This window comes from Tamandua tetradactyla, chromosome 25 (genome assembly GCF_023851605.1).
Source record: "Tamandua tetradactyla isolate mTamTet1 chromosome 25, mTamTet1.pri, whole genome shotgun sequence".
In the NCBI taxonomy this organism is placed as follows: domain Eukaryota; kingdom Metazoa; phylum Chordata; class Mammalia; order Pilosa; family Myrmecophagidae; genus Tamandua; species Tamandua tetradactyla.
This window is the reverse complement of record NC_135351.1, coordinates 17,757,424-17,780,371: the sequence shown is the minus strand read 5'-3', so window position 1 is coordinate 17,780,371 and position 22,948 is coordinate 17,757,424. Positions and strand designations below refer to the sequence as shown.

At 41.7% G+C, this 22,948-nt stretch overlaps 1 pseudogene; it reads right to left on the bottom strand.

Annotated features, from left to right (window-relative positions):
• Positions 1–2,815: 2,815 nt before the first annotated feature.
• On the bottom strand, positions 2,816–4,687 carry LOC143668788 (protein PBDC1 pseudogene; annotated as a pseudogene).
• Between the last annotated feature and the right edge of the window lie 18,261 nt (positions 4,688–22,948).

Below are 22,948 nucleotides of genomic sequence, written 5' to 3'. Positions count from 1 at the left end.
TTTCTTGATTTCTTCCTCAGATTCCTCATTACTAGTGTATGGAAACATTACTAATTTATACATGCTGATCTTGTATCCTACCTCTTTGCTGACCTTGTTTATTAACTCTAATAGCTTTGTTGTGGATTTTTCAGGGCTTTCTATATATAGGATCATGTCAGCTGCAAAAGAAGAAATTTTACTTCTTTCTTTTTAATTTGGATGCCTTTTATTTTTTCTCTTGCCTAACTGCTCTAGCTAGAACTTCTAGCACAATGTTGAATAACAGTGGTGACAGTGGGCATCCTTGTCTTATTGCAGATCTTAGAGGGAACTCTTTCAGCTTTGAGTGTGATTCTAGCTGTGGGTTTTTCAAATATGCCCTTTATCATGTTGGAGAAGATTCCTTCTATTCCTATATTTTGAAATGCTTTTATCAAGGTGCTGGATTTTGTCAAATGTCTTTTCTGCATCGATTGAGATGATCATGTGGGTTTCCCCTTTGATTTATTAATGTGCTGTATTACAATAATTGATTTTCATGTGTTAAACCCCCCTTGCGTACCTGGGATAAATCATGGTGTATGATTCTTTTAATTGGGTTTGGTTTACAAGTATTTTGTTGAGTTTTTTTTTGCATCTATATTCATTAGAGAAATTGTAATTTTCTTTCCTTGTAATATCTCTTTCTGCCTTTAGTATTAGGGTGATGCTGTCCTTGTAGAATGAGGTCGCTAGTGTTCCCTTGTCTTAAACTTTTTGGTAGAGTTCGAGCAGGATTGATATTAATTCTTTTTGGTAGAACTCACCTGTGAAGCCATCTGCTTGTGGACTTTTCTTTTTTTGGACTTTTGATGACTGATTCAATCTCTTTGCATGTAATTGGTCTATTGATGTCTTCTATTTCCTCTACAGAAAGTGAAGATTGTTTGTGTGTTTCTAGGAATTTGTCCATTTCATCTAAGCTGCCTAATTTGTTGGTATACAGTTGTTCATAGTATCCTCTTATGATCCTTTTTATTTCTGTGGGGTCATTAGTCATGCCCCCTGTCTCATTTCTGATTTTTTAAATTTGCATCTTCTCTCTTTTTTCTTCGTCAGTCTAGATTAGGGTTTGTAAATTTTATTGAGTTTCTCAAAGAACCAAGCTTTGGTTTTGTTAATTCTCTGTGTTTTTTTTCTATTCTCAACTTCATTTTTTTTCTTAATCTTTGTTATTTCTTTCCTTCTGCTTGCTTTGGAATTGATTTACTGGTATTTTTTAGTTCTTCCAAATGTGCAGTTAGGTCTTTGATTTTAACTCTTTCTTTCTTCTTAATGCAACATCATCATTTAGAGCTATAAATTTCCTTCTCAGCATTGCCTTCATTGCATCCCATAAATTTTGATATATTGTATTCTCATTTTCATTCTTCTTGAGATATTTACTTATTCCTCTTGGAATTTCTTCTTTGTCTAAGAAATATATAATTTAATTTCCATATATTTGTGAATTTTTCATTTTTTTCATGTTATTAATTTCAAGCTTCATTCCATTATGGCTTTGCATAATTCAGTCCTTTTAAATTTATTAAGACTTGTTTTGTGACACAACATATGGTCTACCCTGGAGAATAACCCACGAGCACTTCAGAACAGTGTATATTCTGCTTTTTTGGGATGCTATGTTTTGCATATATCTGTTAAGTCTAGTTCACTTTTAATATTATTCTAGTTCTCTGTTTTCTGATTGATCCTCAGTCTCGATATTTTATCTATTGATAAGAGTGGTATATTGAGGTCTCCAGCTATTATTGTACAGACATCTATTTCTCCCTTCAGTTTTGTAAGGTTTGCCTTATATATTTGGGGGCACCATTGTTAGGTGCATGAATATTTGTGATTGTTATTTCTTCTTGGTGGGTTGCCGCTTTTACTAATATATAGTGTCCTTCTTTGTCTCTGGACACCCAATAAACAAATGTTTGAATCCATCATGCTGTCATCCACATCCCTGAGATTCTACTCAATTTTTCCATTCTTTTCTCTTTCTATTTTTCTGATTATATGTTCTATCGTCCTGTCTTCTAGTTCACGGATTGTGAACTTCTGCCTGTACAAATCTGCTATTTTATATCTGTAGTGTATTTTTAATCTCTTATATTGTGCCTTTCATTCCCATAATTTCTGTTATGTTTCTTTTTATACTTTCAAATTCTTCGTTATGCTCACACAGTGTCTTCTTAGTATACTTTATCTCTTCATCTCCTTGAGTTGATTAAGGATGGTCGTTTTGGACATCTTTGACTAGTACCAAATTCTGTTTCACCTCTGATGTTTTATTTTTTTTCCCCACGTATGGGACATATCTTCCTGTTTCTCTGAATAGATTGCAATTTTTTTTGTTGCTGTCTAAGCATCTGATTATCTTGATGAGTTTACTTTGAACATTAGTTTCTCTCTCTTGCCTAGGGTTTTAACATTGATTGGCTTTGTGTTAAGGCTCTTCTCTGACACTTGGTTCAACTTATTGTAGACTATTATAATAGCCCATGTTTGATCATTTTTTTTATCTTGCCCTGGACATATGGTACAATTTTTACGATTCCACTTTTGTCTAAGTGTGTCATGCCCAGAACAAAGCTTCCTTTCCTCTGTTCCTTCTCTGGGAATCTTGGTCTGTGTTTTGTTTTTTCTTTAACTGAGAGAAATTTATTTATAAAATTTCTTAACCAGTGGTGAGAACCAAGAAGCAATCAACTGAGACCCCACTAAGAGTCTTTAAGCAGTTCCTACAAAAGAATGACCAAAGAAGTTCATAATTATTAGGCTAAAATGATGTCTTTCTTCACATTCTTCAATTGCACAAAAACATACATTTATCCAAAGGCATCTGTATAAGTAGCAGTGGTTCTTGTAGGCTCAGTTGAGTCACATCTTCTAGAGTGCTGCTCCCTTCTACCTGTTTCACCACCTTTTTGGTTTCTTTGTGGGCTTCTTTCTCTTTTCCTTCTCCTTTGCTGGCTTCCTCATTTTCTCCTTTTCTGTTAGTTCTTTTATTTCCTTGGTTGTCAGCTCTTTTCTCTCCTTCCTTGTCCTGAACACTGGTGTAAACTGCTTTGTTATAGCCTTCCCTGTTTTGAGCAATTTCAATGGCATAAAATTGTATTCTGGGGGAAAGATGATATTTTCTTCAGTGTAGCCCTGAGAGCAATGTAGTTGCAGCAAAGTGCCATGGTTGAAATCATCTACCATTCCATCAAACTACAAGCAGATTTAGTATTGAGCTCATCTGGGTTCAAAACATGTATCCTGAGAGTCTCAAAAATTTCCCGGAACTCAGAGTAGATTTGGTCATCTACTTTGGTGAGTTTAAGAAACTATGGGTCATGGATCAAAGATCTAAACATTAGGTCTAAGACCATAAAACAGTTAGAGGAAAATGTAGGGAGATATCTTATGAAACTTATAATTGGAGGCGGTTTTATGGACCTTAAACCTAAAGCAAGAGCACTGAAGAAGGAAATAAATAAATGGGAGCTCCTCAAAATTAAACACTTTTGTGCATCAAAGAACTTCATCAAGAAAGTAGAAAGACAGCCTACACAATGGGAGACAATATTTGGAAACAACATATCGGATAAAGGTCTAGTATCCAGAATTTATAAAGAGATTGTCCAACTCAACAACAAAAAGACAGCCAACCCAATTACAAAATGGGAGAAAGACTTGAACAGACACCTCTCAGAAGAGGAAATACAAATGACCAAAAGACACATGAAGAGATGCTCAATGTCCCTGGCCATTAGAGAAATGCAAATCAAAACCACAATGAGATATCATCTCACACCCACTAGAATGGCCATTATCAACAAAACAAAAAATGACAAGTGCTGGAGAGGATGCGGAGAAAGAGGCACACTTATCCACTGTTGGTGGGAATGTCAAATGGTGTAACCACTGTGGAAGGCAGTTTGGCAGTTCCTCAAAAAACTGAATATAGAATTGCCATACGACCCAGCAATACCATTGCTAGGTATCTACTCAAAGGACTTAAGGACAAAGACACAAACGGGCATTTGCACACCAATGTTTATAGCAGCATTATTTACAATTGCAAAGAGATGGAAACAGCCCAAATGTCCATCAACAGATGAGTGGCTAAACAAACTGTGGTATATACATACGATGGAATATTATGCAGCTTTAAGACAGAATAAACTTATGAGGCATGTAATAACATGGATGGACCTAGAGAACATTATGCTGAGTGAGACTAGCCAAAAACTAAAGGACAAATACTGTATGGTCCCACTGATGTGAACCGACATTAGAGAATAAACTTGGAATATGTCATTGGTAACAGAGACCATCAGGAGTTAGAAACAGGGTAAGACAATGGGTAATTGGAGCTGAAGGGTTACAGACTGTGCAACAGAACTAGATACAAAAACTCAAAAATGGACAGCACAATACTATCTAATTGTAATGTAATTATGTTAAAACACTGAATGAAGCTGCATCTGAGCTATAAAAAAAAAAAAGAAACTATGGGTCAACTGATGAAATCAGGTTGCAGTGGACTCCAGCGTGCTGCACTGCTCTCATAGCCCAAGCTATCTCAATATCAGGATCATTGCCATAATTTTCCAGCTGGTGGGGAAAAAGCATGTGACACAGATACCAGCTCCCTGGAAACCAGCTCATCAGTTTCACTTGTTGCTTCCATGTTGTAGCCCAGAAAGTGTGACTTCTTTTCTGTTTGTTTCTGTTTTACCTCTATAGGTTTTTTTTTTTTTTTACACTCCTTATATTGTCTCCAGCTGCTTTTGCATAGAGGCAAATTCTGGGGTCACCCTATAGAGGACTTTCCCAAGTCAGTATTTCCCAAATTGGGGCCTCGGACACATGAAGGAGTGCAGACAGGCTCCAAAGCGCTCTGGGGAGAGGATCAGGAAAGATACCAGAAACCTTCTTGACAGCTACCCGAAGCTGCACTTTTGCAGTGTGTCCAGCAGAGGGCGCGCTTCAGCAAACTGTGCCCTGCATCCCTAATGAAGCCCTGTGCCTTTAAACTTCCATTGCCTCCTTCCCTTTTGGGCTACTTGGTTGGTTGTTGCTACTTTTGTCTGGGGTGGGTTATAAACATTTCAGAGTAGGGACCCTGTGATCCAAATTCACTAATCAAAAGGTATGACCAGTGCTTGGCTATGCGTCCCTGCCTTTTTTAGGTAAGATGTTTATGTCCCTTTCTGACAGCAGCCTCTAGCCAGGGAAGGGTCCTGAGGTGGCCCACCAGGGGTTGTGGGGATGGGTGCTGGCAGCCTCTGTGCAGAGGGCTACTTATAGTCCTTTACCGTGGGTTATCAGCCTCTTCCTGCCACTCTCCCCTGGATGCTGCACAGCACCCCCCGGCTTCCAGAGCCCAGAACAGTTGTTTCAGGCAGTTCCTGCCTGTGCACTGGCTGTTTTGCCATCTTCCTGCCTTTCTGAGTTTTACAGAATGGGCTTCACTGAAGATTTTTTTCTTTGGAAAATGTTGATGGCAAAACCAGAATTCTTGCCCCCACTGGGCAATTTGTACTTAGCTTTTGTGTTTTCTAGCACAAACTTTCTAAGTTTTATCTGAATACAGGAGAACTGGCTTGTCCTCCAACTTTCCAATTTGCTGTCACAAAGGTGAGACAGCCACCCAGAGGTGTTTGGGGAAGATTCTCAGAATTTGTACAAAAAATTGTGGTCACATATTATAACTTAAACGTTGCCATTTTAACTGTCTTTAAGTGTACAATTCAGTGACATTAATTACATTCACAATGTTGGGCAACCGTTACCTCTATTTCCAAAACTTTTCATTATCCTAAAGAGAAAGTCTGCACCCATTAAGTAATGACTCCCACCACCCTCACCACCCTCGTCCCTGGTAATTTTCTGTGTCCAAGAACTTGCTTGTTCTAGGTATTTCATATAAGTGGAACCTTACAATAGTTGTCCTTTTGTGCCTGCTTATTTCACTCAGCATGATGTTTTAACAACTCACCCATCTTGTAGCATATATTAGAACATCATACTTTTTATATTTAAATAATATACCATTGACTATTGATTAGAATGTGTATGGATATACCATATTTTGTTTGCCCATTCATCTGTTGATGGATATGTGGGTTCTATACACCTTTGGATTACTGTGAGTAATGCTGTGATCAACATTTTTCTACCCATTACTTTTGTTTTTGGTGCTGGGTCTAGCTCAGCCTACCTTCCAAGTGTTCACAGAGTGTTGAGCAGTTGTTATTCTTTTTTAAGCTGGCCTTTGCAGTTTGTTTTATCATCCTGGAGGAAGTAAATTGAAGATCTTGTTTTTGGACATAATTTGTTTTTGTTTTTTGCAGCAAAACACATCTTTATAATTGGATACCAAAGAGTGCATAGTGTAGGATTCTGTTGTATGAAATTCAGTTAACAAGTCAAATCTATGTTGTTGGAAGTAAGGATCATGGCTATTCTGATGTTTAGTGACTAGAAAGGGGCATGAACAGGCATCTTGACTACAGGGTAATCTTCTTTATATTTATTTGGACTTTGGTCACATGGCATTTGTACATTATGAAAAGTTATTCTTCATTCTAAATTTTCTCATTTTCAAGTATATTATAACGTTGGACATGTATCTCTTACACTGTGTCTCTCTGCCTAAATGATAAATGAGCAATTGTAGGAAATTAGGCTAAGGCAATGGACATAATGTAGTGAGAAGAGGGTTGGGCATGAAGGAAATCAAACTGTGTTTTTGACTGTGTGCCAGGGGCTGTGAACATGAGGAAGACAGATCCCTGTCCCAAGGATGGGAGGGTAGCGGAGATGGTGGATGCACTGACAGAGGCAAGCCGAGCTGGGACAGAGCAGGGGCCCATAGCGCATATTCTTTAGGTTGTGAGGAGATGAGAAGGCCTCCACCTACTGCGGCTTTCAGTGTAGGCATTCACAGGTGGGTAAGCAGTACTGAACACAGGTGGGTAAGGAGTACTGAATAGAGGTGGGAAAACAGCACAGAACACCGGCAGGGTAAGTGGCACAGAACACAGGCAGGTAAGCAGCACAGAACGCAGGTGGGTAAGCAGCACAGAACACAGGTGGGTAAGCAGCACAGAACACAGGCAGGGTAAGTGGCACAGAACACAGGCGGGTAAGCCACACAGAACACAGGTGGGTAAGCTGCACAGAACACAGGTGGGTAAGCAGCACAGAACACAGGCAGGGTAAGCGGCACAGAACACAGGTGGGTAAGCCACACAAAACACAGGTGGGTAAGCTGCACACAATAGAGGAAGCCTCCCTTGCAGGTGGAAACTAAGACCTCCTGGAGAAAGGAGACATTACCTAGCGCAAACAGTCCTCCTTTCATTCTTAAGTACCAGGAGTGGTCTTGTGAGGCCATTTCTCTCCTTCCCTGCTTCTACTGCTGCTACTTTCCTAGTCTCTTGCTCTGTCCCTCATGATTTTTGCTTACTTGTGCCTCCTACACCTCAAGGCTTTTTCTTCCTGCCTCTTATTTTGATGTTTCTGCAGACTGATGATCTCACAATCCGGCATCCTGAGACAGGAATCGATGGATGCTGACTCGTTATTAAAGTGGAGAGGTTACGGTGGAGAGGTTCCCTTGTAGGCAGAGATTTCTTGCTCCTTCTTGTCAGTGGCCACTGGCCAGCTTTGGGTTGATGCATAAGTGGCTGATTATCGTAACAGCTGTTGTGGGAGACAGGGCCGTGTTAGATTCCCAGTGGCCCGTGACTAAGGAATTGCCTGAGGTAAGCCCGTTCCTGGGAGGTGTGCTCTAGGCCATCTCAAAGGGCAGGACTTTGTCCACACCAAGCACTTGCTTCTACAGGTTTGAGGTGAACTGCTTTGCATAATAGAAGGGAGCAGATTCCAGATTTGAGGGTCTGGGAGAAATCTTGGAGATGGAGGGAGAAGCAAAGAAGCTGAGAGCTGGGTTGAAGGAAGGCCAAAGAGAGGTGGCCCTTTGGTTGCGGGGTATCTGAGAGGAATCTGGGAATATTCTCCCTGGATTATTCATTTATGCACGATGTCATCTTTCTTCTTGCTCCCTCTCTATAGTGGTTATTAGTTATTTGGTGGGAGTGGTGTTGAATATTGTGAGGGGGTCAATACGACACAGCCCAAAAACACAGCACGCGAAGGTGAGAGAACCAGAAGCACAGGGGACCATGGGAGAGAAACTTTCTCCAATTGGTTAAAATTGCAGGGGAAGGCTTTGAATATTCAGAGGCCTAGAATTGGGTGTTCAGGTTGAGGTTATCCAAATCTCCAAGGACTAGGAAGATCCTGCTTCACCCATAGTGCAGTGTCCAGGTATAAAGATGGGATCAGAGACCAAACGTATGCTCAACCCAAATGGCTGGATGAGAGAAAACCCGGGAAGAACACCATCGAGTGGAGGGTGCAAGACAGTTCCTACAGAGCGCAGGGCACACAGATGCAAACCCAAGGGCGCTCCAGAGGTGTTGCTGGAATGTAGGGTCAGGGCCTTTTGTGTAGGTTTCCTCATCGGAGGGTGGGGGCATCCTTTAAAGAGACTGTGAGGACTGGGGAAAGGCCAGCAAGAGTGATGGAGAGAGAACCAGACAGTTAATTTCAACACGCCAGTGGCTTGTTGGCAGCTCCAGTAGATGTGAAAAAGGCTCTGCCAACCTTTTCTCCTTCCTTTCTCTCTTTGCCTTCAGTATCTCCATTTCCGCATTCCCCTGGACCCTCTGTGAAAGACGGGCTCATCCTCCATGAAAGTGTTGTTAAAATCCAACCTTGGTACATGCCATTAAAATGAATGAATACCAGCTAAGGAAACAAGCTGTGGAGGGAAATTTTGAGGCTGCATCAGTGCTGGTCACCTGCCTCCTTTTGGCTATAATAGAAGTCATGCAGCTTAAAAACCCTGACTGCTGATTTGAAAATTTACTCCACGCTGTGAATGATAATAGAAGCTTTCAGGAATGAATAAAAAAGAGGGGAGGGGACAGCAAGGAAGTGCTGGGAAAACACGTAGAAAAATGTTCAAATGTTGGAATCGAGGAAGATTAAAACTCTAAGGGATCACCATCACCCAAATGGTACTTAGATGTCCAAATTTATTGGGTCTGTATTTCCAGTAGGGAAATAGAGGCCCAGAGAAAGGAAGGAGCCTTGCAAGCTTGAATATCTATCTGGGCATCTTTTTTTTTTAACTTTTTTGCATTGTATAATATAACATATATACAAAGCAAAGAAAGCAAAAAACAATAGTTTATTTATTTATTTTTTACATGGGCAGGCACCAAGAATCGAACCCAGGTCCTCTGGCATGGCAGGCAAGCATTCTTGCCTGCTGAACCACCGTGGCCCACCCAAAAAGGCAATAGTTTCCAAAGCACTCTTCAACAAGTGGTTACGGGACAGATCCCAGAGTTTGTCACGGGCTGCTGTACCATCCTCTCACATTTTTCCTTCTGGCTGTTCCAGAATATAGGAGGCTAGAAGAAATAAATACAAACATCATTTTTCAAAGAGGCACAGTGACCAGTTCACTGCCTGTGGCTTATTTCGAGCCAATCTATGGCAGAGAGATGAGGCCTGGCCATTCACACAAGATCAGTCTCTGGTTTCTTGCTCCTGTGCTGTCTCTTCTGACATTTGTAGTAGTTTTTTGACCATTCCTACGGAGCTGTTGCCATTTAAAAAGTGGCATGAGGCAGAATTTAAAAAACAAAAGACATTCTGTTTAACAGGGAGTTCACCAAAGATGGAAGGCCTTTTCCTGTTCTCTTTTGCTGCGGCGTCTTTTCCCTCACCTGACATCCTTCCTCAGAGCCTTAGTTCTATTTGAGATTCTCTCAGGGGCCACTCAGTGGTTCTGATTGTAAGTATGTTAGATAGGACCTAGCTTCATTTATCCTGAGGTTGGGGTGATGTCATCTGTCCTGCTCATTGTTGTCAAGGAAGGCAGGGAGGAGGGAAGATAAGAGGGAGGGGAAAAGAGAGGGAGGGAGGGAGGGAGGGAGGAAGGAAGGAAGGAAGGAAGGAAGGAAGGAAGGAAGGAAGGAAGGAAGGAAGGAAGGAAGGACTGACTTAAGGCCAAGTGTTGTGTATGATGAATTCTTAGAGAGTCTTAAGGTTCAGCAAGGGTTTTAGCATACTGCTGGAAATTTATAGTCTAGAAGAGTGAGTTATAAGATGCAGCTGCATGGTCAAATCACTTGGTCATTTGGTCAAAATCACTTTGGTCAAAAATATATACTGATGCCTGGGCACCATTCCCCGAGATTCTGATGGAGTTGGCCTGGGGTGGGGCCTGAACCTCAGGACTCTTGAGTTCTCCCCTGGAGGAGCCAAGGTGTAGTCCAAGTGGACGGTTACTGTTCTCGATTGCTCCCTCTTAGTGTCCAGGAACAGCTGTTTGGAATATAATCTTTGGAAAGTAGAGTTGTTTCACCTTGAGAAAGAGTTGGGAACTTCTGTGGAAAAAGGCTGTGGGAGTAAGAGGTTTTGACACGAAGCAAGGTGACCTTGGGGAGAGATCTGTGGCAAGGTTCATCACGCTGACCTGGGGAGCGGGGCACTCTGACCTCGGGCTCGGCAGTCTCTCAGCCCAGTGCTCACTGAACTTGAGGGGAGCAGCCTCTTACTCCACTACTGTGTTTTCCAAGCTTTGTGACCTGTGGTTTGGTTTCCTGAATTGACCCCCCCCCCCCCCCCCAGGAAGGAAGTCCCCTGCACAGGCAGCAGCTGGTTCTGGGTTCTTGGGCCAGGAATACAGTGGAACCTTACATAACCCTGTAGTTGAGCTCTTGGAAAGAAGAGCCTGCCTCGTGTGAAATGCTTAATGAGTGGTGAACAATTAATGGGAGGATGGGGCTGTGTTCCCAGACAGACTTGGAGCGTGTGGTGGTGGCGCGTGGGGGCTTGGAGCTGCTGAGAAGCCCAGCCTGCGCGGTCCTGACTCATCTGTGCCTCGCCCGGCTCATGACTGACAAACACGGATGTCTCAGTGCTTCATCCCACGGCGGGACCCTGCCTCTGTCTTGGTGTGGCCCTGCAAACTCAGTTTAGATGTTTGAAAGGTGCTGCCAATATTCTTTAAGAATCCTTGGGTGGATCCGTCTCTCCTTTCATTTGCCATAGCTGCCCGGCATCTCCTCTTTCTCCTGAGCCAGTTAGTCCCAAGTACGATGAGCTGTTTTTCCCACCTTCGTCCCTGTATGTCAGAAGGCATCAGGTACTCCCTCAGATTCCCTGGCTCTTAGTTTGCTCACACAGGAGGACAAATGATTGCTCCTCCATTCCTCAGCCTGAGAGCTAAGGCCAGGGTCATTACAGGTCCAGGTCTGGAGCGGATGTCCAATTAAAACCACCTGCCCACTCAGAAGGAATGTGTTCATAAAAGGAAGCCACGTTCGTTCAAAGATATGCCTTAGGAACCTATTTCATATAATGTGCATCTGCATCTTCCTCTACAATTAATAAGCTGTCATTTTAGCATAGCTCCCATCTCTTTGTTTTTGGAGTTTATGAGCCTATTGTTTCTGTGCTCTGGTGCTCTTTGACTAATAATCATATAAAAAATAATAATGATGGATGGGCCACGGTGGCTCAGCAGGCAGAGTTCTCGCCTGCCATGCCAGAGACCCTGGTTTGATTCCCGGTGCCTGGTCATGCAATAAATAAATAAAGAAAGAAATGATGATGATGATGATAGTATGGGTGGTGATGATAATAATGATGATGCTAACATCCACATTTTAAGAGTGCACGTTAGGTGCTGGTATGAGGGCTTTAATTCCATTGCTACATCTAATCCTCACATAGGTCTAGTGTAGTCAGAATTATTGCTATAACAACCCTCCCCTCCCCCTATCTTACAGATGAGGGGATCAGGCTTAGCATGGTGAGGAAACCTGCCTGGGCATATCCTGGGGTGGTAGAGTTGGAATTCACATCTACACCAAGCTGACTCCAAATTTCCTTCCAAGCCATGTTCGTTCTGTGCCACACTGCCATGACACCGGTGATGTCATCCAAACACGTGGCTTTAAAATCCATCTGGATGAATTTTAAATCTCAGATTTATATCTCTAGCCTCGACTTTCTCCTGTGCTCTAGGCTTGGTTATCCAACTATCAACATCTTTACTTAGATTTCTCGGAGGCCCCTCGAACATAACCAGCCCCGGTCAGAGCTTCAGATTATCTTCTCCCTTCACAAACATGTTCCTCCCACAGCTCTCGCTCCTCTGAGAAGTTTGTCTCCATTCAGTTAGTCAGGCCAAAGTGTGGGAGTCACCCCTGACTCCAGACTCTCTCTCTCACACCCTCGTCCAATCTCAGCAAACCCAATGGGACTCAGCACTTCCATGGTTACTGTCTTTCCAAGGTCTAGTCTCAACACAGCAGAGTGACTCAGCTTGTGTCACTCTCTTGCTTAAAATCCTTTGGTGCCTTCTTGTCTCATTCAGAGATTACCAGTTATTAAGTTATTGCCTCTCAGCCCTAAACCCATCCTTCTATACTTTATGTTGCTGGGACCAGGCCATATAAAATCATGTTTTTCGTTTGTCAGCTAGTTTCCTATTGAGCTCCGCCCGTAGGGGATGCTAGAGGGAGACTGCCCAGTTGGAGGAGAGAGAAGGGACTCGCTCCTACCTGTTTTTTTTTTTTTTTTTGCGAGTGTCCCATCTGCTGGCAGTTCCTAAGAGCGGCCACCCAGCTTCACCCTGGCAGCAACCCTGGCAGCAACAGTTCCTTCCTTAGCAGCAGTTAAATCTACCTGGTGATTTTTTCCCATATTTAAGAACCAGTGTCATTGTGCCTCCTCAGGGCACACCAGCAATCAGCCACCCTTGCCCCCTCCTCAGAAGGTCTTCAGTTCCATGGAGACCCCTTCCAAGCTTCTAAATTTCAATAATCTAGCATCTGCCCCTATTCCCTGCCCTAGGATTAGAGGAAACTTTCTGCCATTGCTACCCCCAAGATGCCTTAGAGTTTTCCTTTTACCCTTTCAGTTTACCTGATTAATGACTAGTTAATAGTTTTTACATTAAATTAGCTGTGTTGAAATAACTGGTGAGCCTTGCATTTCCTCATGAAAGTGCCAAAAAGTAAAGCCAAAGTAAGCTGAAAATGGCCGTTAAGGTCATTTGTGATCTGTTTTCCCACCCCTTCTCCTGTCTCAGCACTTGCTGTTTTGCTCCTTGCTCATTCCCCTCTACATGTCTGGCTTCTTGTTTTACAAACATATCTTGTGTTCTCCCACCTCAGGACCTTGGCTCTTTCTGTCCCCTTGTTCTGAAAACCTCTCTCCCACAGTTCTGTGTGGCTTCTCCTTCAGATCTCCCTAAAATGTCACCTCTTCAACAAGGCCTTCCCTGAGCACCCTGTGTGATATACATTTTCTCCCACCCCCTGGGCAATTCCTGTCCTCCTTAATCTGCCTTATTTTCCCCATGGCACCAGTCATCATCTGACAGCCAATGCATTTACTTCTTTTTTTGTTAGTTGCCCGTATCCCCTGACTAGACTATAAACTCCAGGAAGACAGAGACTTGGCCTGTTTTGGTGATTGTTCCATCACCATGGTTAGAAAAGGGGATCAAGCACAGAGCAAGTGCTTGAGAAGTACTTATAGAATGAATAGGCAAGAGGAAGTTCTGAACTCTCAGGATGAAGACCACCCTAGGGTGGTGACCCTGCCCTGGTGCTGCGTGTGGGACCCTGAAGGTGCTAATCTCATAGGAAAGTTGGGGACCTGTGTTTTCTATACTGATATGCAAAGGTGAGCAGGATTGGTGGATTCAGTACCAGTTGTTGTCATTGGATTGGGGTGAACTTTTGAAGAATGAATAATGTTTTCTTCTTTACTTTACTCTAATTTTCTCCAATTGCTATTATTAGACCTAAAAAGGCTGTACGGAATTCAGAAGCTACTGAGTCTATGGCATCTCAACATTACCCTCAATTTCTACCCTGAATGGCCCTTGACCTGACAGATATTAAGGGGCTACTTTGGTAGGACACTGTCCTGAGGACTTTATAGAACATCCTGAGTAGTCACCAACCAGCCCCTAAGAGCTGAATTCGTAATGACAGTTCCTGGGAATGTTGGTTGTTGGCTTTTCGTTGTCATTTATGTGTAGACTTTTGTCTGCTGTGGGGATTACCACAGCTCACTTCTGGAATGGGACCTAGCTCCCCACTCCAGAGGGCAACATTTTCAGATCAGGAAGAGGCCAGAGAAGAATTACTTAACATTAGCAGTTACTTTAGACCCAGAGGGACCCTCAGAAATTGAACCTTAGAGGTTTGACTGTGCCTTGCTGGATTGTGGGTAAGCTCTTTGGGTCACAATGGCAGCTGCTGGGTTTTCACTGCCACATTCATCTATTCAGTCTTATTTGCCTTGGATTTCAGCCACCCAAGTTTCAGAAGGTGCTGAGCTGGCCACTGTTCTTGGCCCCGAAACACAGGTGTGAGTGGTGCCATGTTAAAAGTAGTGGCAATTATGGGCTGCTGATTTGAAAGGAAGCTCAACATACTGGCTTTCATCGGGTCAGCTTTGCTTGGCCACATGTGACTTTTCACTTTGGAAAATGAGGGCTCAATTCTTGATCCAGACAGACTTTTCAAGTGGCTCTGTTTCTAGTTTTAGATAGCTAAACAAGAAACCCTGTGAAGTTCGATGCTGTTTGCACTGTCCTTGAACTTGGTACCTGTGAAAGAAAGTCTTTAAGTACATAAAACACCTTACTCTAGGAATAAAATTTTGCTCACTTATGGCTCCTAGTGCTACCACTGTCTTAGTTTGTTGTGCCATATTTGAAACAAAAACACTGAGCTGTTTTAACTTTTCAAGTGTAGGATGTATGTAGATAACATATAGTTAATAAGCAGTCTCAGAATACCTAGCCCTGTGCTAGGTAGATATTCTTCTCAGGAAGCTCCTAACCTATTTATTTAGGGAAATGGAAGGTACACACATACAGATCCAATAAAACAAGACTATATATATATAAATGTGCATTAAAATGTCTGGTTCAAACAGGTATGCAATAGAATCTCAAAGATGGAATAGTTAGTTTTGGGCCTATATTGGCTGGAGAAGGCACCACTAGAGTTTGAAGTGGCCTTGAGGAAAGAGTAGGGATGTAGATTCATAAGGAGAAGGGGAAAGCACCCTGAAGCAGGGGGCAGTGCGAGCAGCCCTTGGGGGTGAACTTATGCATAGCATACAGGATAGTAGGCAAGTAGATGAGATCTTCCCAGGAAAATGAGCAGAGGCATCAAAGGACAACCAAGCTGGTTGGGTAGATGGGATACATGCATAAAAAATATAAAGCAGACTGTTGTCTGTGTAATTAAAATTATTTTAAAAAGATGCAAAGGGATACTTGACAACCTTGAAGTGAAGTAAAGATACACTTTGTTAAAGGAGTAAGTACCCAGGGTAGGCTTTGGAGATGAGTGTGGAAGGAGAATCGATCTTAGGAGAGGAAAGAAGATGCTGGGAGAGGCAGGAGAAAGGGATGTATGGTAGGTAAAGGGAGTCTCAGAGACAAAGCTTACTCTAGAGGGTCTCCAACTACTTGGTGAAGAAGATGATGGACATTCGGCCAGGACTGGGGTCTTAAGAGATGCTGAGAAGGTTTATAGCCGTCATGCTGAGGAAAGGAGCCAGAAAGTGGATGAGGGACAAATATCACAATTACTAAATTCCTCCCAGGGCAGACTAGAGTTGAATGGTCTAAGTTTGTGGTGGGCCAGGTCTTTGGGCTGTGGTCCCTTCTCCAATCGTAATTCAAGAGACTGGAATTGGGCAAAGTCTCATTCTGACTTGAAGGGAGCAGGTTGTGAAAAGATGGAAGCTCAGTTGGTGATGAAGACAGCACAAGGTCACTGAGGGATTGGGGGAGGATTGTAGGGCATGGGAGGAGAGCCTGCTGGGTTAGGAGAAGTGTGTTAGACAGGAGCTAGTCTTGGACTAATGAGGTCCTGCGGAGATCTTGTTGACAGCATGCTACTGAGTCAAGATGAAGAATAAAGGAAGCTGGGAGTAGACTAAGAAAAAAAGCGGAGAAAAAAAATTTTTTAAATACTCCTTTACATAAAGGAATTGAGTATATCAATAGTAGCATGAATGACATGATAATGATAAGATAACCAATTTAGATCTTTAAACAAGCCATTCTCCAGATTTCTTTTGATTTCCTTTGCTTTTCTACCCAAACTTATTTTATTAAACATATTTTGTGTAATATTTTTGATAGATTTAGAAGTTGAAAAGAGCAGGGTTGGACTTCATTTAGAAATTTAGCTCCATCATTTCCTATGAGATGACAGACAAGTCACCCAATTTTCACCCTTGGTTTTCTCCTCTGTAAAATGGTAATAATAATGTAGCTTTCTTATGGGACTGTTGTTGAAGATCAATATTAGGTTCCATCAAATGGGAACTGTTGTTATTTTAAAATTTAAAAAATCTCAGAAATAGAACTTCGTATGTTTCAGTTTGAGTTGCTCTTCAGTCTTGTCCCTTTCCCCACCCCCACCCCCACATCTTTCCTTTCACTTTCTCCTCCCTCGCTCAATTAGTAAGCACATCTGCTTAGATTTGTGATTGGCAGTATGGTTTAGTGAGACCTGGTAACCAAAATCAGCCAGTATTTTAAATTATGCTAATTATGCCGTGTTTAAGCACAATAAGGGAAGAATAGGGAATTAACCCTGTGAGTTGGGGCCATTTGGCAAAGCCCAACAGTTTTCTTAAGGCAGAGGCGTGCTCTCTCCCAGACATCCATGGGCTTAAACAACAGTGTCCTCCCACACTCACTGAGTCAGGAATCACTGTGTGCTGAGTAATGTGGGCCTTTGCTGGGAGGAAAGTGGGTGGCACAAATAAGGGACCCTGAGAGTGAATGACGCTGAGGTTGTGGGAAATTGTGGGGTAGCTCCGTGAGCCTGAAGCGTGGGCCAAAACCCAGTGGTACTGGAGTAGTGTTTCCAAAAGTAACTCATATCTGTGAAATGTATTGGGGAAAATTAAGCAAGTCCAAGCAGGAAACAAGTTCAAATATATTTGGAAGATATTTTTAAAAGAGGGAAAAGTTCTCCAGAAGGTACTATCTCACCTTTTACTTTTTATATAAAACATATGGCTACATCTTTCCTAGAGATATTTTAACAATACTATGTTGACAAGTCTAATATTTCCTCTTTCATATTGTATTGTGGTATTTGAATTATGTACCCCAGAAAAAAAAAAGCATTCTTCTTAATCTTAATTCCAGTGCTGTGGGTGTGAAACCATTGTAAATAGGACCTTTTGAAAATGCTATTTTTAGTTAAGGTTTAGCTGACTGAATTAAGATAGGTCTTCATCCTATTACTAGACTTATAAAAGAAAGAAAGCCATGAGAAGAAGCCAGAACGTAGAAGTCAATGGAAGAAAAAGGCAAGGACATCACCATGTGATAGGAGAGCCAAGAAACCCAAGGATTGCCATCCAATCAGAACGCTACAAGCCCCTGGAAGAAGCAGGCCTCTTGCCTCTGAAACCATGAACCAGTATATTCCTGTTGTGAAGCCAGTCCATTGGGTGGTATTTGCCATATCAGCTGGGAAACCCAAAGAGTAGCCTTGTCTTACTTCCATATATACTTCCCTTGCATGGACCTCTCAGTATCCTGACCACCCTCTCACCCTTTGCACTCAGGACAGGATGTTGGCTTCAAAGACAGGCAAACAGAAGTCCAGTGACAGCACTTACTTACCTGGGGGACCATGTAAATCAGTGGTCCTGCCAAGACAAGAATCCTGGTCTTTTAACTGGTTCTATAAATCTCCCAGTGGGACCCAACTGAAATTTAATTTAGTTTTTAGGTCTTGGCAAACTCAGGGCCATGTGTTTGCATAGACTTGCACCATTTAAAAGGTTCTTGGAGTTTAGAGCTTGCATATAATTTGCTACATTAGCTTTGGGCAAAAATATTTGCTTTTTGTTCCCTAGTGGTTTAAATTCCTTCTCATCCTTAACCTGGCATGTTAGAGAGAGCTATTCTGTGAAATGCAGCAGGGGACCGAGGGTTCAGGGTAGGTGAGCCCAGTAAACCTTATTTCTAATGGCACTTTTTCAGGCTGTAGGAGCTCAGACAAGATTTGGCCAGTTTGGTTGGTTGGTTGTTTACGTATTACAGACATCACAGAGTTAAGATGAGGAGGCTGAAGCAGCTCATATGAAGATTTTTAGAGTTGGATTAAGGTAGGGTAAAACTTTCTCTTAACACATTGCATTAAGTGTCACTGTGTTTTTGTTGTTGTTGTTGTTGTTCACAGTGACATTTGAGCTTCCACGGTTGTTCCAATGCCTCAAATTTTGTCCATCTTTCAGGGGAACAGAACCAGGATGGATGATTCCAACTAAGAATTTGGCTGTCTTCATAGATTCCCCAGAGGGTTAGACAAGTTAGCTTTAGAGAACAGACTACATAGTAATTGGATCTAATCCCAATATATTCTTCTGTGTCAATAAGCAAGAAACAGATATTATGCTCCCATTTCATGGGATGGACAGCTGAAGCACCAAAAGGGGAGAAATTGGTTTAGCCATGATGACTATGAGGGATCACGATGAATCAGACATGCCCTGGGCATCCCAAGGGCAGCCTAGGAGGGTGTGTGATGTGGTCATACTAGTTATCAACCCCCGCTTTCTTTTTTTTTCTCACGTTCTCTTTTTGAAACTAAGGCTAAATTTTATCTACAATATGGTCAGCTGAGTAAAAAATATGGATAAAAAATAAACGAATAATGGGGAAAAAAGTTAACATAAATTTAGTAGATTGAAAAACTACTGGTCAGCGAGAGGGAGGGGTAAGGGGTATGGTATGTATGAGTTTTTTCTTTTTTCTTTCTTTTTCTGGAGAGATGCAAATGTTCAAAGAAAGGATCATGATGATGAATATGCAACTATGTCATGATATTGTGAACCATTGACTGTATACTATGTATAGAATGTATGTCAAAAATGTTTGTGTATTTGTTTGTTAAGGTTTACAATAAAAATATTTTTAAAAAGCCCTAAGGCTAAAACCTGTTTTGTTACACTGTGAAACTCCTTTCCCCCCCTGTTCCTGCATTATTGTTGACCTCTCAATTTACTTCTGGGCTGGAATCATACCATATGGGAAGGGTAGTTTCTAAAGTCAGCATGGAAGGTAAACATCTATTTCATTAAAAAAGATCCCTCTTAAAAAGTCATTTACCCATTTACTGATGAAGTATACATGGTTTATAGTATTGGAATGTATAGTATATATAAAACTGTATCTGTAGTTAAGACTACATAACAACATTGAATATTACAGAGCCATAGCTTTAAGTAGGGATGTCTCTGCAGGAAGTGCTGAGAGATATACAGGAGCTAAAATTGAATGGGGGAAGAGTAGATTCACATCTCTTCTTGTTCCCTCTGGGACATTCACCCACTGAGTGAGATGGTAGGTAGAATCCCCCTATATGGAAACTTTTCCTTTATGTCTTAACTCTCTCCTCACCTCCACCCATGTAGTTGGATTTATATGAATTAATGTGTGCATGATGCCATTTTTTTTTTTTTAGGTGCATGGTCCAGAAATCAAACCCTGATCTCCCGCATGGAAGGTGAGCTTTCTACCACTGAACCACCCATGTACCCGCATGATGCCATTTTACTGTGTGCTTCACAAATGCCAACTGTGAGTGTCATTATGAAATAGAAGAAATTGAAAAAGGAAAATTTTGTTGCTTCCCAGTGCTTGTTAGAAAGGAAACAGACTGATGAACTTGATGTTTTTTTGTTGGAAAGGGGTCAGACTCTCAACGGAATAGGGGCTTATTGTTAATTCTAAGTTAGTAGTTTACAGGGGGATATTATACTGTTTGAGCAAATGAAATCGATGTCCTTTTGGAAGATCTAGTGTTCTGTTCTGGGATGCACTGCACCAGAAAGCCACTAACTGTGAGTAAGTAGAAGGCATGTTTGAAAGCACCGAGGGAAGAATTCTGGAATTGATACAACTGAGTGTTATATGATAGGGCCTTTACATCCAAACACCATGTTATCAAACCATGTGTCAGAAGCTTTCCTCTTAGTTATCCCAGAGCACTAATGTTTGACAGCAAGGTGTGATGGCAGTGGCTGGAGCCAGGAACTTCAAAGAAGTCACTGGCCAGGAGAAATCTCATTCTGGAAAAATCCTCTCTGACTCTGGCTCTGAGACCATGTGGGTGGGTCAGTTGTCTGTTTGTTCTCAGATCCATTCATTGGATCCCCCCTGCTCTGTTTTTGTATTGCACTGGGCTAATCTCTACAGACTGTGTTCCCACACTGTCTTGCCAAGTGGTGTCATAAGTGAGAGAAGGTAAGAGAAAGGGAGAAACCAGGGTATTCCTCCCTCTTGTTTTCTGCTTGGAATAGTATATTTGGGGGTAGCTGAGTCTTGTCTGTGGTTCTAGCTCTCGCTGGGCCAACCTAGCCCTGGGCACTGGTGATGCCACCTCCTCCCTTTATTTCCTCAGCCTTAGAAGTGCCTTGGCTTCCTACCACTGCTAGTCTCTGGAATGTTTCGTCATACTCTGTTTGGGTTTTTCGCTCTTCCAATACCTTTGTGTCAAGATCCTGATATTAAATGTTCTCTGTTGAGCTACCTGACGTAGACTTGGTTTTGTTGTTGTTGTTTGTGTGTGTGTTTTCATCAGACCCTGAGCAGTGCACTACCCTTGCTCTAACTTTCATCTTTGATCTTGCTTTTGGCTTGATGGGTTGGCTCCTAGGTCTGACCTCAAATTTAACCAATGCTTTACTCTTCACCTACATCTTTTTATTGTTTTCTGGCCTCAACCTGGTTGCTTGGGTCATACTGATATTTTGACAAAGATGTCCTACTTGCCCTGTCGGTAGCTTTAAGCCTCTAGCTCCCTCTCCTCATACCTCGGTCTCAGTGGCTCATTGTCTGAAGTGTGAAATACTGAATTCTATAGCCAGAAAGGTCCTTAGATACCCAGCTCCTTATTTTCACCAATTCTCACTGATGCCTAGAATAGTTAATGATGTCCACAAAGTGGCCAAGTCAGTTGGGGAATTGGGGAGAAGATTCACACTCATTTCTAGATAAACTTAGTATCCCCTTATTTACTGTAGCCTGTGACAGGGGTTGGAGCCATGATGGCTGAAATATTTACTATCTGAAAACCCTCATCATTGGCTGGCTTTTGCCTTTAAGCAGACGTTTTGCACTGACAGGACAGAAATACTAATTAATTCAAATTATATTTATTGGTTGCGCTAAGAGTGAATGCTTTGGGAAGGACAGATATGAATAAGAAAAGATTCCCATCCACAAGAGAACTACTCTCTAGGAAGGAGTATGACATCTATACAAATGATTCATATAGATGTTGTATATGTTATATACAAAATAGAAAACCGTAAGCTCTGCAAGAGGCCTGCACATTGAGTGCTATTTTCGTATTGAGGAAAGAAACTATTTCTGCTGGGCAATGTTAGGGAAAACTTCAAGGCAGAGGAAATTATTTAAAATGGTCTGAGAAAGACAGATCATATTTGGTCATGCAGGACTGGTGGGAAAGGGCATTCAGAAGGAGGTATTGTGCTCTATGTGGTTTGTCTCAACCTGTGAGATGAGTGTTGCTGTTTCTATGTCATAAATGTGGAAACTGAAGTTCAGAGGGGTTAAATAACTTGTCCAAAGACACTTATCTAAGAAGTGGTGGAGGTGGAGAGCCCACATGGATCTGTCTGATTCAAGTTACCTGTTACTGGTAAGCTCAAGGGATAGCCTATAAAAAAAGATAAAGGACCATTTGGATTTAAAGGGCAGGAGTAGCAAATTTAGTGCTGAGCTCCTAGAAAAGTCATCAGGAAAAATAGTGAGTCCCAAATTTCTGAAAAAAATTTTTTTCTTTTATCACATTCTCACTAGATGTGAGAATTATAAACAATTTTTTTTTGGGGGGGGGGCATGATCAGGCACTGGGAATCGAACCCGGGTCCCAGCATGGCAGGCAAGAACTCTGCCACTGAGCCACCGTGGCCCACCTGCTATAAACATTTTTGATCCAAAATCCCTGTTAGCAAATTTTTGAGCACATCCTCTCAAAATTAGTATACTTACTTATTTTTGTTATTTATTTATGTATGTATACCATCATCCTGAACATATTATGTATTTTATAAAACATGCATAAAAATAAACTTAAAATGGATGCAGTAAAAATAAAAAGAGACTTTTAGATATTTATCATTACACTTAGTAAAGTTTGGTAAATCTTGGATTGGGTATCACATAACTTTAATTGTAGATGTCAATTTTCAAGGCCTGTAGGATAATCATGACGATTTCGTACCAATATTAGCTAAGATCTTGAGGCACAATGGACAGTCTGCAAAGTTCATCATTACTGATTGTAAGTCCTTATTTTAAATGCATTTTAAAAATTATGAGAAATCTTATTGGCTGGTCTATTGAAAATTAATTCCTTGGTGCTTTTTACCTTGAAATGTGGCTGATGAGCAGTGTGTTTAAGGGTGGGGCAAGTGTCAGCTTTGGTGTTTTGTTATTGTTTGCTTGGGTTTCTGTTATTTGTGTTTTCTCTCCTTGAATCTTTTAAAGTATTTTTTTTGTGGGTTAATTTAGTTAAAATAAGATATTATAATCCATACCTCCACTTAACCAGGGACAAGTGCCTAGCGGAGTGCTGTAACATGGCAAAAACAAACGAAGGGCTGAGGATGCCTCTCTCACTTTGCTGTGTTCTGGAATTTCATGTTTTTCTTTGGAAAAGTCACTTATCTTAAGTATTACAGATTGGGTGAAAGCACCAGATTAAAATATTTGTTGAGCTTAATTAAACAAAACAAAACACCTAATCGTGGCCCAATGGTCTTA